Below are 14,413 nucleotides of genomic sequence, written 5' to 3'. Positions count from 1 at the left end.
GGCGCTGGCCCTGCAGGGCCCTGCTGGGTCCTCACGGTCGGTCCCTCCCTGGCTCTGTGAGTCACCCGTCACAGCTGGTATCTGAGCTAAGTGTGCTCTGGCTCTTTGCAGTTCCCTTGTTTGGACCTGGCTGGGATGCTCAGTGGTCAGCGCACGCCTCCAGGAGCCTCTCGCTCCGACTGTGTCGGCCTTTTCTCAGTGTGGATTCAGGGACTTTGAAGTCAAACGCATCCCCGGGCAGCTATCGACCGCCTGTCACGTCGGCTGCTTAAGCCACAGTTAGCCGGCTTCCTACACTTGACCTGTAATTGAATTTCCTTGGCAACTCAGTGACAAGATTGATTCTGCCTAATTGAGTCAAAGACGGACTCTGGGTGCCATTCGCACTGTCCCTGTTTGCCTGGAGCTCGCTGGGCTGAGGCCCCCGGACTTTCACAGTGTTTATTTCAGTGAAGAACCTTTTACTTTAAATGTTCCTTCAGACAGTTTTTGGGGGGAGGGCTGGGGGCGGGAGGGGGGCAGGCACCGGGAGGCAGGCCTTAGTGAGCAGAAGACAGGATGTGCCAATTCTAAGGGGGAGGGGGAGAAGAAAAAAAAAAAAACAGAACAAAAGTCCGCCTTGGTCGCAAGCAAGTTTGGACATGAGCACAACAGCAGGCAGCGCACCAGGAATCAGAGCATCATCAGCTGAAGACCGGCGGCCGCCATTTGTTTCAGCCCCTAAGCTTAAACCCACTCACTGTGGCCCCCAGGCAGTCGGCTCCTGGGTTAGAGCATCACGAAGGAACGTGATGGGGTGACGGCGTGTGGATCGCTAACGCTGCGCACACAGGCAGCACACATTGAGGGCAGCCTGAGCTTCCTGAGGAGAGTCTGCTAAAGAAAGAAGAGGGCGAGAAGGAGAGGCGGGAGGAGGAGACGAAAAAAGAAAACGAGGAGACAAAACAGCAGTAGAAAGTGGGACTTGCCCAACAGGCGCCGACCAGAAAGGACACTCGTCCCTCGTAAGCAGGACTGCAAAGCTGTGTCCACGTGAAGCCGTCTGTTCACCTCTATAGTTAGTGACTCTAAGTAACCGGTATTTCTAACTGGCTGAAAAACAAAACCATCCTACACATGTTCCAATGCCATGTTATATGTCAATAAAAACATACGGGCAGCAGAGGAGGCAGGGCAGTTCCTCACGGGCACAGTCCCCACGCAGGGCGCGACAACACGTGCCAGCAAGTAAGTCCCAGCGCCTGGAACCTTTGCCTCTTTCTGTTGGCTGAGGGGCTCCCTCAGGCCCCCAAGAACTACAAACTACTGCCAGTACTCTCACCTACCCTCCAAAACATGACAGCAAGACCCTATTGATCAGATGCATCGCATGATATGTCTAGGACTTAGCAATAAAGTCCCAGCTGGGCGCTTTCCTGAAGGATAAACTGTTCTCCCTGAGAGGGCTGACGGGCTCTGCTGTGAAGGTGGACCCTGGAGCCTCCTTGGCTCTTCGGGCCTCCCTGCCTCTAGTGATTCTGAGATTTTCACTTCACTTGCAAAACATGATAGCTTGCTTTCTTCCTTTTCTTTTCCTCCCCCAGAAGCTTTGTTACAGTTTTTAGAGCCAAGTTAAATAGGGGTGATTGTCCTTGTCTCGCCCCTGTTTTAAAGGGGAATAATTCACATTTCCCCATTAAGTGTAATTTTACCTTTTGGTTTTAAATAGTCTTTTTGTCATGTTAAAGAGGCAACCCTTTATTGCTTCTAGGGAGCGTGTCAATGAAGAATCCTGTGGGAATTTATGGGAATAACCATATGTATTTTTACAATACTTTCCAGGAGTGTTGCTGGTTGTGCTAACACTTGAGCTTTTAGCAGAAAAAATAAAATGGAGATAGAAAAAAAAAAAAGGTGAGATAAGATGGTAAGATGCTGGAAAATAAGGGAACAGGAAGGGTTAAATGAGGTGGGAGATGGCAAGGTGGAGGAGAGGAAGAACAGAGGCGGGAGGGTGACCCACACCACAGGCCTTTTGAAAAGCCTCGTGGAAACCTGTAGGAGCCTAAGATCTACCCAGACACACGTGCAACGGATTTTAAAGCGAGTTACGGGATAACGGGTGATCACGCCCTGCTGGACTGGCCAACAGAAAGCAGAGCCGGATACTGCTTTAGGAGCTGTGGGCTCGTGAGGTCCAAGAATGACTCCATTGCGGAAGCCACCGTGGCCCCGAGGCGTGAACACGGAGAAATCCAGCTGGTGCTCACCAGGGAGCGTCACTCTCTCGAGTGAGCTTTCAGGTGCTACGAGAGCCAACACAGACTACTCGCCCTCTGACCCAGCCGGGAACCCCCACTGGAACCCCCACTGGAACCACCAATGCTCTGGCAGGACCAGCCGAGCGGCGCAGTGGTGGCACAGGTGTGGGTGACCCCCGCTGTCTGACTGGGGGTACGGCCTGTTCTTCACTGCTGGCCCTGACACCAGGCCAGACCCGCCAGCCCGGCCGGGCCCTAAGGAGAGCCCGCCACCGTTTCCTGATGGTGCTAAAGGGACTCCTGGTAACGTGTCCTCAGACCCACGGTCAGCGCAGCCTCAGCTCTCACCAGGAGAGCAGCACAGACACTAACAGAGGCCCACGGCGGCAGGATGCCCGCGGGGTAAGAGGCTCCTGGCGCGCCGTCCTCCCGAGCGCCGCGCCGTCCTCCCGAGGCTCGGGCCCTGCGGAAGAAGGTGGACAGCGTGTGCGGCCACCGGTGTGGGGTGCGAAGGAGCTGTTGCTCGCGAGCACTGCACGCGAGAACTCACCGCGTGGACACTGCGCAGCCTCTGCACAGGCTCCCAGGCCCGGTCCACCCCGGCCTGAGGCCCTGCGCAGCTGCCGGCTGCTGAGAGGGAGCAGGGGGCGCTCAGCTGGAGGCTGTTTGCCTAGCTGGCAGGAAGCCATTCCCCAGCCCTCGCAAACCAAACACGCGGCCATTCGGCAAGCCCGGCTCGCAGGAGGCGGAGGCTGGAGGCGCCGGGGTTGAGGGTTCAAAGCCAGCCTGGGTTATAGGAAACACTTTCTCAAAAAAGAAACATCTAATTTATGAAAGGAAATGAAACAACCTACAAAAGCCTAATATGAGTAGTAAGAAAAATTAATTAACGTCCCGGGAAGGGATTTTTTTTTTAAAAGAAGTCCAAAATAATCTCAGTTCTTAAAAAATAGGTACTTTCCCTTGCCTGATGGGAGTATCAATCAGTACAACTTTAAAACTGTCCACACATACCAGAAGTCTGGAAAGTTGCGGCCTGAAGAAAGGGCTCAGCCATTAAGGACAAAGGCTCACAACCAATGAAGGAGGGAGAAAGTAGAGTATTTTATAGTTTCATGCTATAATTTATTTTAGATTTGGTTGTTTTCTTTTATACTTGAACACCCATAGTCTGTGTTGTCCGGAAGAAGGCACTGTATCCCCTGAAATGCATGTGGATAGCCGTGACCCAGCACATGGGTGCTGGGAACGGAACCCAGGTCCTCTGCTAGAGCAGCCGGTGCTCCTAACCACTGCGCCGTCTCCCAGCCCCCAGTTCCATCTTTCTTGTACTTTTAAGTTTCTGTGTCTATATCGCATGATTGCCAGGTGGTAGTGGCGTCGGCGCAAGCCTGTAAGCCCAGCACTCCGGAGGCAGAGGTGGGCGGATCTCTGAGTTCGAGGCCAGCCTGGTCGACACAGTGAGCTCTAGAACAGCCAAGGCTGAGAAACCCCATCCTGAAAAACAAACAAACAAACAAACAATAAAACCACACAAAAAATGCATTATTTTCTAAAATAAGCCTTTTTAATTAAAAAGAAGGTACGTTTGTACCAGAGCATAGTCAGGAACCGGTTTTCTCCTTCCCCTGAGGTGGAGAGACTGTGAATTACGCTGGGAGCAGTGGTACCTCACACATGCCTGGGAGAAGAGGAGTTAGGTCACCCGCTTTGGAGAGCTTGACAGTTACTAAAGCTAACCTAGATTCACCAGTAACTTTGTTTCCAGCTATAAACCCAACAGAAATAGAAAGTAAGTACACACAACCACCAAAAACAGAAAAAAAAAAAAAAAAAACCTGCAGCAGAATTTAACAATTCCTTATTTTTTGCAGCTTTGTTTGGAGTGTTCCCGAAGTAGACAGAACTCAGACGGCTGTTAAAGGGGCTCAGGTCGAGCTGGTGTGTTACTAACACACGAGAAGGGCGGGCTGCCGGTGTGTGGACGGATCTCACGGGCGCTGTGTCGCGCCGAGGAAGCAGGCCACCAGACTACACGCCGACCACTCTGTTTACAGACGCTCAGGAGCCGCAGACCTGTTTGCTGGCGGGCGGAGCGCTTTGTGGAAGGACCCTGCAGTTTGCGGCTGCCGTCCTGTCCTCGGCCGGGCTGGCCAGCGGGGCCTCCTGCTCTGCCTGACCCCAGACATCACGCCCCTAACCACGCGTGACGTGTGGCCACGGACACAGCTCCCTGCCAGCTCTCCCCTCCCGGCACCTACAGGTCAGCCAGGCACTGTGTCCCCATCCTGCCACAGGAGCCGAGCTGCTGAGAGCCAATCAAGCATCCCGAAGGGCCTAGTCCTCGGCAATTCTGTACACCTATCCTGGAGCCCCTCCCCCCAAGGGGTGCACAGCCTCTGCTCTCCCCAGCCCCCCACTGCGGTTCCGGGGTGGGGAGGGTCATGTCCACCTTGCCTGCGGCCTTCTGCCCCTCCTGCCTCCGCGACCCCCAGCGGGGAGGAGACCTCAGCCCGAGCTCAGTCCCCGAAGCCACAGTGGAAGGAGAAAAGCGACTCCTGAAGGTTGTCGTCTGACCGCCACCTGCAAGCCACAGTGAGCTTGTGCGCGTGCACATGCGCCCTGCCTGCACACGTAGGATGCGCGCCTTTACGGGTGTCCTATCGGGAGATTATCTAAGCGTGTAGGTGCCCGGCCAGTAGGGGGCACTAGTGAGTTCTCTAGGTGCTGGACACAGCTGTGTTTGGACCGCAGCTACTTGGGCGTCCTCAAACGTGAACCTTCATCAAGATTCGGGTTTGTGCGCTTGTGCTGGGTGCGTGACTCAGCCAGTGCTGGGCTCAATCACCAACCTTTAAAAACAGAACTAAAAGTAAGGACTGAAGCACTGGGGTCTCGGCTCTGAGGGGGAAGGGCAGGCGGCCCACCCTGAGGAGCTGTGGCACTGATACCTGCTACCAGAGGGAAAATCCTTTTTCTCCAATGGCGTGTGGCTGGGCTGGTCAACCATGCTCTGAGGCCCGGGCCCGGGAGGGGGGAAGGCGGCCAGAACACACCGAACTCAGTGGTGTGTGCGTGTGTGTGTGTGTGTGTGTGTCTGTGTGTCGGGAGGCTTTTTGTTTCATTTTAGCATTTTGTTTTGATTTTGGTCTTGTGTTTTGTTTTGAAAGAGAAAGAGCATACAGTTGGGTGAGCTGGGCGGCGAGGGAGGACCTGGGAGGAGTCGGAAGGGAGGAAAACCAAAATATGTGTTATGAAAATAAATAAATAAATACCCTCTGGCCAAAACAGTAATCGTGATGAGGACTGCAGACGCGGCTCAGCGGTTTATGCTGTGCTCTCCCAGAGGACAGGCTTGGTCCGTCCTCAGAGCCCACACAGTAGCTCCCAACTCCTGTAACTCCAGCTCCGGGACCTCCGCTCTCATCCGCTCTCCGTGGGAGTCTGCAGTGTTCACATCCGCACAGACACTGTTATATGCACTAGTTAAAAGTAAAAGCTTAGGGTGGCGCACGCCTGTGATCCCAGCACTTGGGAGGCGGAGGCAGGGGGATCACTGAGTTCGAGGCCAGCCTGGTCTACAGAGTGAGGTCCAAGACAGCCAAGGCTACACAGAGAGATCCTGTCTTGGAATAATAATTATAATAATAATTATAATAATAATAATAATAGCTTTAGGGGCTGGGGAGACGCCCAGGGGCTCAGAGCACTGGCTGCTCCTGCAGGGACCCTGGTCAGTTCCCAGCACCCACACGATGGCGGCTCACCACCATCTGTAACTCCAGTCCCTGGGGATCCAATGTCCTCTCTGGACACTGTTTGCACGTGGCGCACAGACATACGCTCAGACAAAACGGCAATGCACATGAAACAAATAAAACATAAAGGCCTCAGTGACAAGGCCAAGACGACCTGCCCTGCTGAGGGTGTCCTCCCCAGACGCCCTGTGGCTCCTCCCCAGACGCCAGCCCCTGAATAAAATGGTTCGCCCCCCCCCCCAAGAAAACAAAAACTAGAATACTTTTTAAATGCGTGGGCCTTGAGGCGGCTCAGCCCGCAAAGCGCTCCTCTGCATTCATGAGGCCTGACCCCCAGTACGTGAAAAGGGACAAACAGGGTTTCTAGAGCTCATTGGCCAGTCTAGTTCACTGAGAGATGACCCCGAGTTAAAAAAAAAAAAAAAAAAGATGGGCAGTGGTGGTGCACACCTTTAATCCCAGCACTTGAGAGGAAGGTGGATCTCTGTGAGTTCCAGGACAACCAAGGTTACACAGATAAACCCTGTCTCAAAAAACTGATAATGATAATAATTAGTGCAATAGAGGAGTATGCCCCACCCCAGACACACACAAGTGTGTGGGAAGTGCATACCACACATAAACATATACCACACACTCAGAAAGAAATCTTTAAAAAACAACAAAATTTAAAAGCATGTATACATTCATGGGGCCAATTCACAATAAATTTATTAAAAATTAAATGTTAAATGTACATATACTTTCACTGGGTAATCCTACTTCCAGGAAATCCTGCTGAAGAAAGAATCCAAGCTGATCAGTTCTGTCCAGAGATGTTAATGTAACAATAAGACATTCCCACAAAGCGTTAAAGAAAAGTCTTATTGCACAAAACTGGCTTGCTTACAAAATTTACTGACACCGGCTGCTCACATGATAAACTCGTGTGACTTATCTCCTATCTATTGCAGTGTAGGCTAGGGAGATGACTCAGCGGTAGAACACTTGCCCAGCACCCCAAACCCTGGGTGTGAGCCCCAGTCCCTCCAAAACAAACAAGCGAGCAATTGCATGAATGGATGTTTGATGGCTCTAAATAAATGCTGTGAACAGAAATTTGCATTTAGTACACAGGGGAAGTTAAGGTTGAAGTTACAGCCCTATGTACCTTTGGCAGTCCAGTCGCGTGGAAAACAAAACGGTGAGGCCAGGAAGAAAGACAGACGTAACTCTGCTGTGCTGTGGCTCCACCCTCCAGTGTGTAGTCAGAGTCGCACTTGAGTGCCCGTGGGAGTGCTCCCCACCTCTGTGTCCTCCCCAACACAACACGGGAGGTTCTGAAGCTGTGAGCCCAAACACAGAAGAACATGCCTTTTCTCAGCACCTCGAGGAACTTTCTTCAAAACTGACCACAGAGTTGGATACATGAAAAGTCTCAACAGCTACAAAAAATCTAAATGACACCTGCTTCCTCGGCCACCACAGATTAAAGCTGGGTAGCAACAGCCACAGAAAGCTTACAAACTCACAGAACCCAAAGCCAGCTTTCTGCTGGTTGACTAACAAACAAACAAACAAAAAATACAAAGAACCAACTAAACAGAAAGTTGGTTCTGGGCTGGAGAGGTGGCTCAGACCCCTAAAATAGCATGTTACTCATAAGCAAGTAAACTCTCCCTCTCTCTTCCTCCTTGTCCCTCCCTCTCTCCCTTTCTACCTCTCTTACCTCCCTCGCTCCCCTCTCTTCCTCTTCTCTCCCTCTCTCCCCCTCTTTCTTTCTCCCTCCCTCTTTCTCTCCCCTCCCTCTTTCTCTTCCCCCCTCAGCCATCTCCACTGTATTTGCCCTTCTCTTGGTGATGAGAGATGACACAATGCCTATGTGAGGTGACAGAGTGAGGTTTGTGAGGCTGGCAGGGCAGTGCAGCATTGCATGACTGCATGACCATTCCTTGCATTGCATGACTGCATGACCATTCCTTACATTGCATGACTGCATGACCATTCCTTGCATTGCATGACTGCATGACCATTCCTTGCATTGCATGACTGCATGACCATTCCTTGCATTGCATGACTGCATGACCATTCCTTACATTGCATGACTGCATGACCATTCCTTACATTGCATGACTACATTGAAAGGGTTAGACTAACTTTGTAACCTATATGTCTTCTAAAGCCTATAGTTTTGAGTTTTAGGTCCAGGTTAAGCTAAAGCCTCTTAGTACCTTTCCAGAGAACAGAGGAATGTGACCCTATCCGTGAGGACAGATATAAAAAAAGGGCAAGCAAGCAATGACCTTCACTCAGCAAAAGGAGGACCAGACCCTTGTCCTTGAGATAGCGTTTCTTAGCAACGAACCTAGACTTCTTCTGAGTAGCTTTTGACCTCCAGGCAAGAACCTGCAGCCCTAATCTTCAAGGATGAGCTAACCACCCCCACCTTCAATTGCAGCTGCATCCACACTTGGCAGGACTGGCCAAGCTTGAGCACCTAAGACTAGCCAATTATCTTACTTTATAACTTCCTCATCCAATCCTAAATTGCCAAAACTCCAACTTCAAATTTCCCGCAATTTTTCTTTTAAAAACCTAAAAGCCTTTGTCTCCCAGTGCCACTCTTTGCTGACCGGCAGGGGTGACTCCGTTGTACAATGGTTAATAAACCTCTTGCTTTTGCAACGAGTCTTGGTCTGGGGGAGTTTCTGGGAAGGACGCGATTGAACTCCTGAGCTGTGAGACCCCAGGTCTTACATTTTTGGTGCGTTGGCCGGGAAAGGGTGTGCCCCTTCCCCAACCCTCATCAGACTGAACTCGGAGGTCGAGCTCGGAACAGGTTAGTCTGTTTCTGTCTTACCAATCTGTTTCTTGTCAGAGATGGCTGCCATGAGACAGCCAATCAATTAGATTTCTGTGGTACCAATCTGTTTCAGTTTAGGCACCTATCTGGACCTTTTTGGTCATCTGATCAGTCATTGCGATTGACAGACGTGTCAGAATATCGCCTGACTGGGAACTGGGGGACGCCCCAAGTTTCCGTTCGGGAGGTTGGATCTGAGACGGTCCTCCTCCCGTCTGATTTTCGTAGAGAACGACCGCCACCAGGCAGCCGTTCTATCAGAGCACTGTGGTACCACTCACAAGGGCGTCCTTGTTTGATTACTTGCCTGATTCTTTGTGTTTCTGTTGTTGTTGCCTCTCTGACTCTTTTGACAGGGAGATGGTCTAGCTTGAGAGCATCTGTAGAAGGGGTTCGAGTCCCTTGAGTGGTTTGAGGCCACTTTCCTGGAACGGTTTCATTAAGGCAGACAGACATGTTATTAATGCCAAGTCCATAGGACATCCTGTAGGACACTCAGCTTGCCCCTTTCTGTGAACAGGGAGGAGCAGAGAGATTCTGCTCCCTCAGCAATTTAAATCCTGTGTTTCTCATGTATGTATGTATTTTTCTGCGTTTGTTTCTTTGTAGACTTGGACTGATGAAAATTCAGACAGAGGATAGTTAAAATTAGAACTAGTTCTCGGCCCGGGAGTGCACATAGCTGCATGGCAGGACACCAAGCAGTGTGCTCTCCCTCCCAAGGGAGCCAAGGAGGGAATGCTTTCGGGTGGCTGGGGAGACCTGTGGAGCTGGGGCTGGAGCTTGGGCAGGCAGTGCTCAGGCACTTGAGCATTTGTGGAATAACAATGCACACCCAGCAGGGCATGGGCTTGGTGCGCCATCCCCTTGTTGCGATGGACAGCCAAAGAGCACGGGGGAGGGGAGAGGCCCAGCCAGGAAGCAGGTTCAGGACCTGCGGGGGAGGTAAGCTACAGTAGAGCTCACAAGGGAGCCAAGGGAGCAGGCAAGGCTCATGGGCTTGCTGGGTGGAAGTCCTTAGACATGGCTAGGCGGGGATTGGCACCGTAGCTGCTCCATGATAGGAGCTGCTCTGGCTGCCGAGAGTGAGGAAAAACTCCCCCTTGCCTTCATGCCAGCTTAGCAGGGAAGTGAGCGGCAAGAGCTCACCACGCCCTCTTGCTCCTCTCTTCCCTCCTCCCACCTAGGGGGCTTGCAACTTACAGATCAAACAGTAATTTAGAAAAAAAACTGCACTTGCTGTAATGTTTAGAATTGCAGCTGAGTCTGTCTGTTTAAATATATGGCCATTTTATAATTATTTTCAACTGGTCTTAAATGGTTGGTATGATCAAAAATAATTGGGTCTGTTTTAAGGTTAAATTCAAATTCTTGTTTTAAACACGTATATGTGCCTATGTGTTTGTAGGGTCTATGAATGCATATGTTTAAATAACAACAATGTAAATTGCCACATGGTGTGGCTCAGGAAAAGAACAAAGGTTGCAAAATCTCTGAGTCAAAATGATTTTATTTCCTTTTAGGATAAGAAGAAAGTCTTATTCTAAGTTGATATTGGTTCTGAAGATTGGGTTGTTTTCACTGATAAATTTTGGTCTTAAAATCTGGTTTCGACTTTTAAAATTATGGTTATGCTTTGTAAATTCACTCCTAAAGATACTTTACTTTGATATTGCAGGGACGAGTTTTAAAAATTGTTTAAATGTTTAAGAGGATAAAACATTTACAGTTTATCAGATTTTTTAAGCAATAACTCTTGGGCAGTCTAACAATGAACTTAAAACAGTTTCCCAACCCTTGAGAAAAAAAAATTAATGAGAGTTTTCCTGTTGTCTAAAAAAAAGAGTGAGCAAGAGATATTAAAAAAAAAAAATAGCTTGTCTAAAGCAAAAATGTCGGTTAAGCCAGAAAAAAAAAAAAAGCTAAAAGCCTAAAAGTATATAGGATGTTGCAGAAGGTTAGTGGATGTATTATAAAAAGCCAGAGAGTTAATATGATTAAAAAATACTGTATTTGAATATGTTATAATTCATTTAAAAGGCTGGTGATTCTTCATTGCAAAATGTTTTTTTATGCTCTTTTAAGGGAAAAAAATTCTGGCTGATAGGTTTGGTATGGCTAAAATACTTCATACAGTTTAAAAGTGTTCTGTACTGTTCTGTTATGCAGTTGGTTCTAAAACTTATTTGATCACTATGTTAAAACTTTTGGTTGTGGGGGATTATGGATACTCCACAGTGTTTGCTGTGTCATCAACAGCACCTAATGGCTATGTTTGGTATTGTCAGTCACAGCCTGTGCTAAGACATGGCTAGCTGCCATGATGGTTCAGGGATAGAGAGCACGTGAAGCTGTAGTTTCCCTGCCATATTTGTTTAGGACTTCCAGCTGAGTTCAGTTACACGTGGCCAGCCGCCATGCTGGTCCGGAGATAAAGAGGGTGGAGACATGAGTTTACCACCATTTTGTTTAGGTCTCTCAGTTATGTTCAGTCCTCTGATTAGTGTTAAGTGCAAAGCTTTTTACTGTTCAATTTTAATACAAAGTGGTAGGATCAGCAAGATTTGCTAGCCCCTCTATAAACTGTATCTGATTAAAATGTTTGCTTTAATTTTAGTTCAGAAAGAGCAGACTTAAAGCTATGCTAACGACTGCAGTTGGTTAAGATGTTGAGCTCTACCTAGTGTCTTTGTATAGGGCTTTTTTTAAGGTTAAGCCTAGGATGGGTAACTATAAAGTTTGCCTATTTGTCTTAAAATATATAGTTCTAAAACATACTTGTCAAAAATATGCTGGAACTAGATTAAATAGCATTCAGTTTTATAGGACACAGTTTAAAACAGATGATAAAAACAAAGAGTAACTCAGATATGCTGGCCCTCAAGCTTATCAGAGATCTGATGAATATGGCATTTTAACATATGTAAGTTTATTGTGGCAAAAAGTCCCAAAATCCTGGCAGTAGCTCCCCAAGGTCTCCGAGAAGATTTGGACAATGACAAATGACTACAACTCTGGATTGTGGTATGCTAACCACTGCCCCAACTGGTAGGGCCCAGCCTAAACTGTGGACAAAGCCGGGGACACCTAAAGAGCCATTGTCTCACATTGTGAGAGGCAAGGTGAGGTCAATCTCTCCTGTTCCTCTTTCCACAGCAGCAGTTTCTCATCCTCTATGCCTGATGGCTGGACTGCCTCTGCTCAGAAAGCCAGGAGACCACAGGAGCCAGGGACACTGCCTAGGTGATGGACTAACTAGTCATCTCTATCATTTTGATTGGTACATTTACTTAGCTCATAATTTATCCTTCTCAGGTCTCTGATCACATTGACAGCTAAGCTGAAAGGCTAGGCTTAGTTAACAGTAACTTGACAGCTAAAGAGCAGACAGTTAGGTTCACTATCAGCTCATTGGACAGTTCATTAGTTAGTTAAAACTACTGGGTACTATATCTTTTGTATAAAAAAAAAAAAACAGGTTTGCCCTGCTCACAGGCTTTACATCAGTTGCCAATGTCTTATAATAATAGTAAAATAAAAAAAATATAAAGTTTATATAGGGTCTGAGGATATAGGAGTTCAGGTTATAAAAATCTAAAAAATGTTCGTCTACATACTGATCAAAGTGTCAATTTAATGGACGTCAGGTTAACACTTAAGTAAAAAAAAAAAGTACAAGCAGTTTCTCAATTTTACTTAGCCAAAATATAGGAGGGTTTACTCAAGGTTGCACAGAGCCTGCTGTCTGGTTACTATGGTTGCACGGAGTTTCTCAGGGTCAGAACAGTCCGCTGTAAGACCACCAAGGTCAGTCTGTGAGAGACTGGACTTTGAAAAATAGCCAAGAGGCTGAGTTCCGCTGCTCAGATGCCGTTAACTCCAAAAAGGCTGCCACATGGACACACTTAAGTTGTTTATAAAAGATATAAAACAAACAGCTGACTGGTACCAATTCTGTTGGATATAGTTTTTACCTGTTACTCTCAAAATGTTGCTGTATTAGATTTGCTGATATGTTACTTTTCTGAGTTTTTAATATATATTAAAATTTATATTATATTTATTAATATTAATAAATATAATTTAATATATATTTAATATGCATTAAATATATATTTCCTTTTGTGTACCAAAAATTCATATGAGTTTATAAAAATCAAAAGGTCATGAGACCTAGTTCTGGCATAGCTCAAATGGATCCCAGAAGAGTTTTTCCCTGCTGTTGGGATTCCTCACTTTTTCCATTTAACAGACAAATCTTCTGTCTCTAGTCTGAATTTGTCTCAGCAGATTTTCACCTGGTTGACTCTGGGCTGCAAACTAAAATCTGGACTTGTTGGAAGCTGACATGACTGCTCCCTGTCTCTTCAATTGGATCAACTAATCAGAGACTGTTAAGGACTGCCTCATTGACCAGCCTTTGACTGGCTCCTAGTAAACTTTACCCATGTACTCTCCCCAACTTTTGACCAGCATTTCAGCCTCTTTCAAACTGAGATATCAACGATCCATCATCAGCATGAAAAAATTCCAGAAGACGGATCATCGGCCCATTGTCCCATTCTACAGGCTGAAATGTTGAGTCAAAAGAAAAAAATTTTTTTTTCTTAAGATAAAATTCTCACTCTGCAGCTGCTTCATGATTGAAGCAGTTACAAGGAGAAGGGGGAAATGAAAGGGTTAGACTAACTTTGTAACCTATATGTCTTCTAAAGCCTATAGTTTTGAGTTTTAGGTCCAGGTTAAGCTAAAGCCTCTTAGTACCTTTCCAGAGAACAGAGGAATGTGACCCTATCCGTGAGGACAGATATAAAAAAAGGGCAAGCAAGCAATGACCTTCACTCAGCAAAAGAAGGACCAGACCCTTGTCCTTGAGATAGCGTTTCTTAGCAAGGAACCTAGACTTCTTCTGAGTAGCTTTTGACCTCCAGGCAAGAGCCTGCAGCCCTAATCTTCAAGGATGAGCTAACCACCCCCACCTTCAATTGCAGCTGCATCCACACTTGGCAGGACTGGCCAAGCTTGAGCACCTAAGACTAGCCAATTATCTTACTTTATAACTTCCTCATCCAATCCTAAATTGCCAAAACTCCAACTTCAAATTTCCCGCAATTTTTCTTTTAAAAACCTAAAAGCCTTTGTCTCCCAGCGCCACTCTTTGCTGACCGGCAGGGGTGACCCCGTTGTACAATGGTTAATAAACCTCTTGCTTTTGCAACGAGTCTTGGTCTGGGGGAGTTTCTGGGAAGGACGCGATTGAACTCCTGAGCTGTGAGACCCCAGGTCTTACAGCATGACCATTCCTTGCGTTGCATGACTGCATGACCACTCCTTGCGTTGCATGACTGCATGACCACTCCTTGCGTTGCATGACTGCATGACCACTCCTTGCGTTGCATGACTGCATGACCACTCCTTGCGTTACATGACTGCATGACCACTCCTTGCGTTGCATGACTGCATGACCACTCCTTGCGTTGCATGACTGCATGACCACTCCTTGCGTTGCATGACTGCATGACCACTCCTTACGTTGCATGACTTCATGACCACTCCTTGCGTTGCATGACTTC

This window comes from Meriones unguiculatus, chromosome 11, assembly GCF_030254825.1.
Source record: "Meriones unguiculatus strain TT.TT164.6M chromosome 11, Bangor_MerUng_6.1, whole genome shotgun sequence".
NCBI lineage: Eukaryota > Metazoa > Chordata > Mammalia > Rodentia > Muridae > Meriones > Meriones unguiculatus.
The sequence above is the reverse complement of the archived record's forward strand: the minus strand, read 5'-3'. Positions refer to the sequence as shown.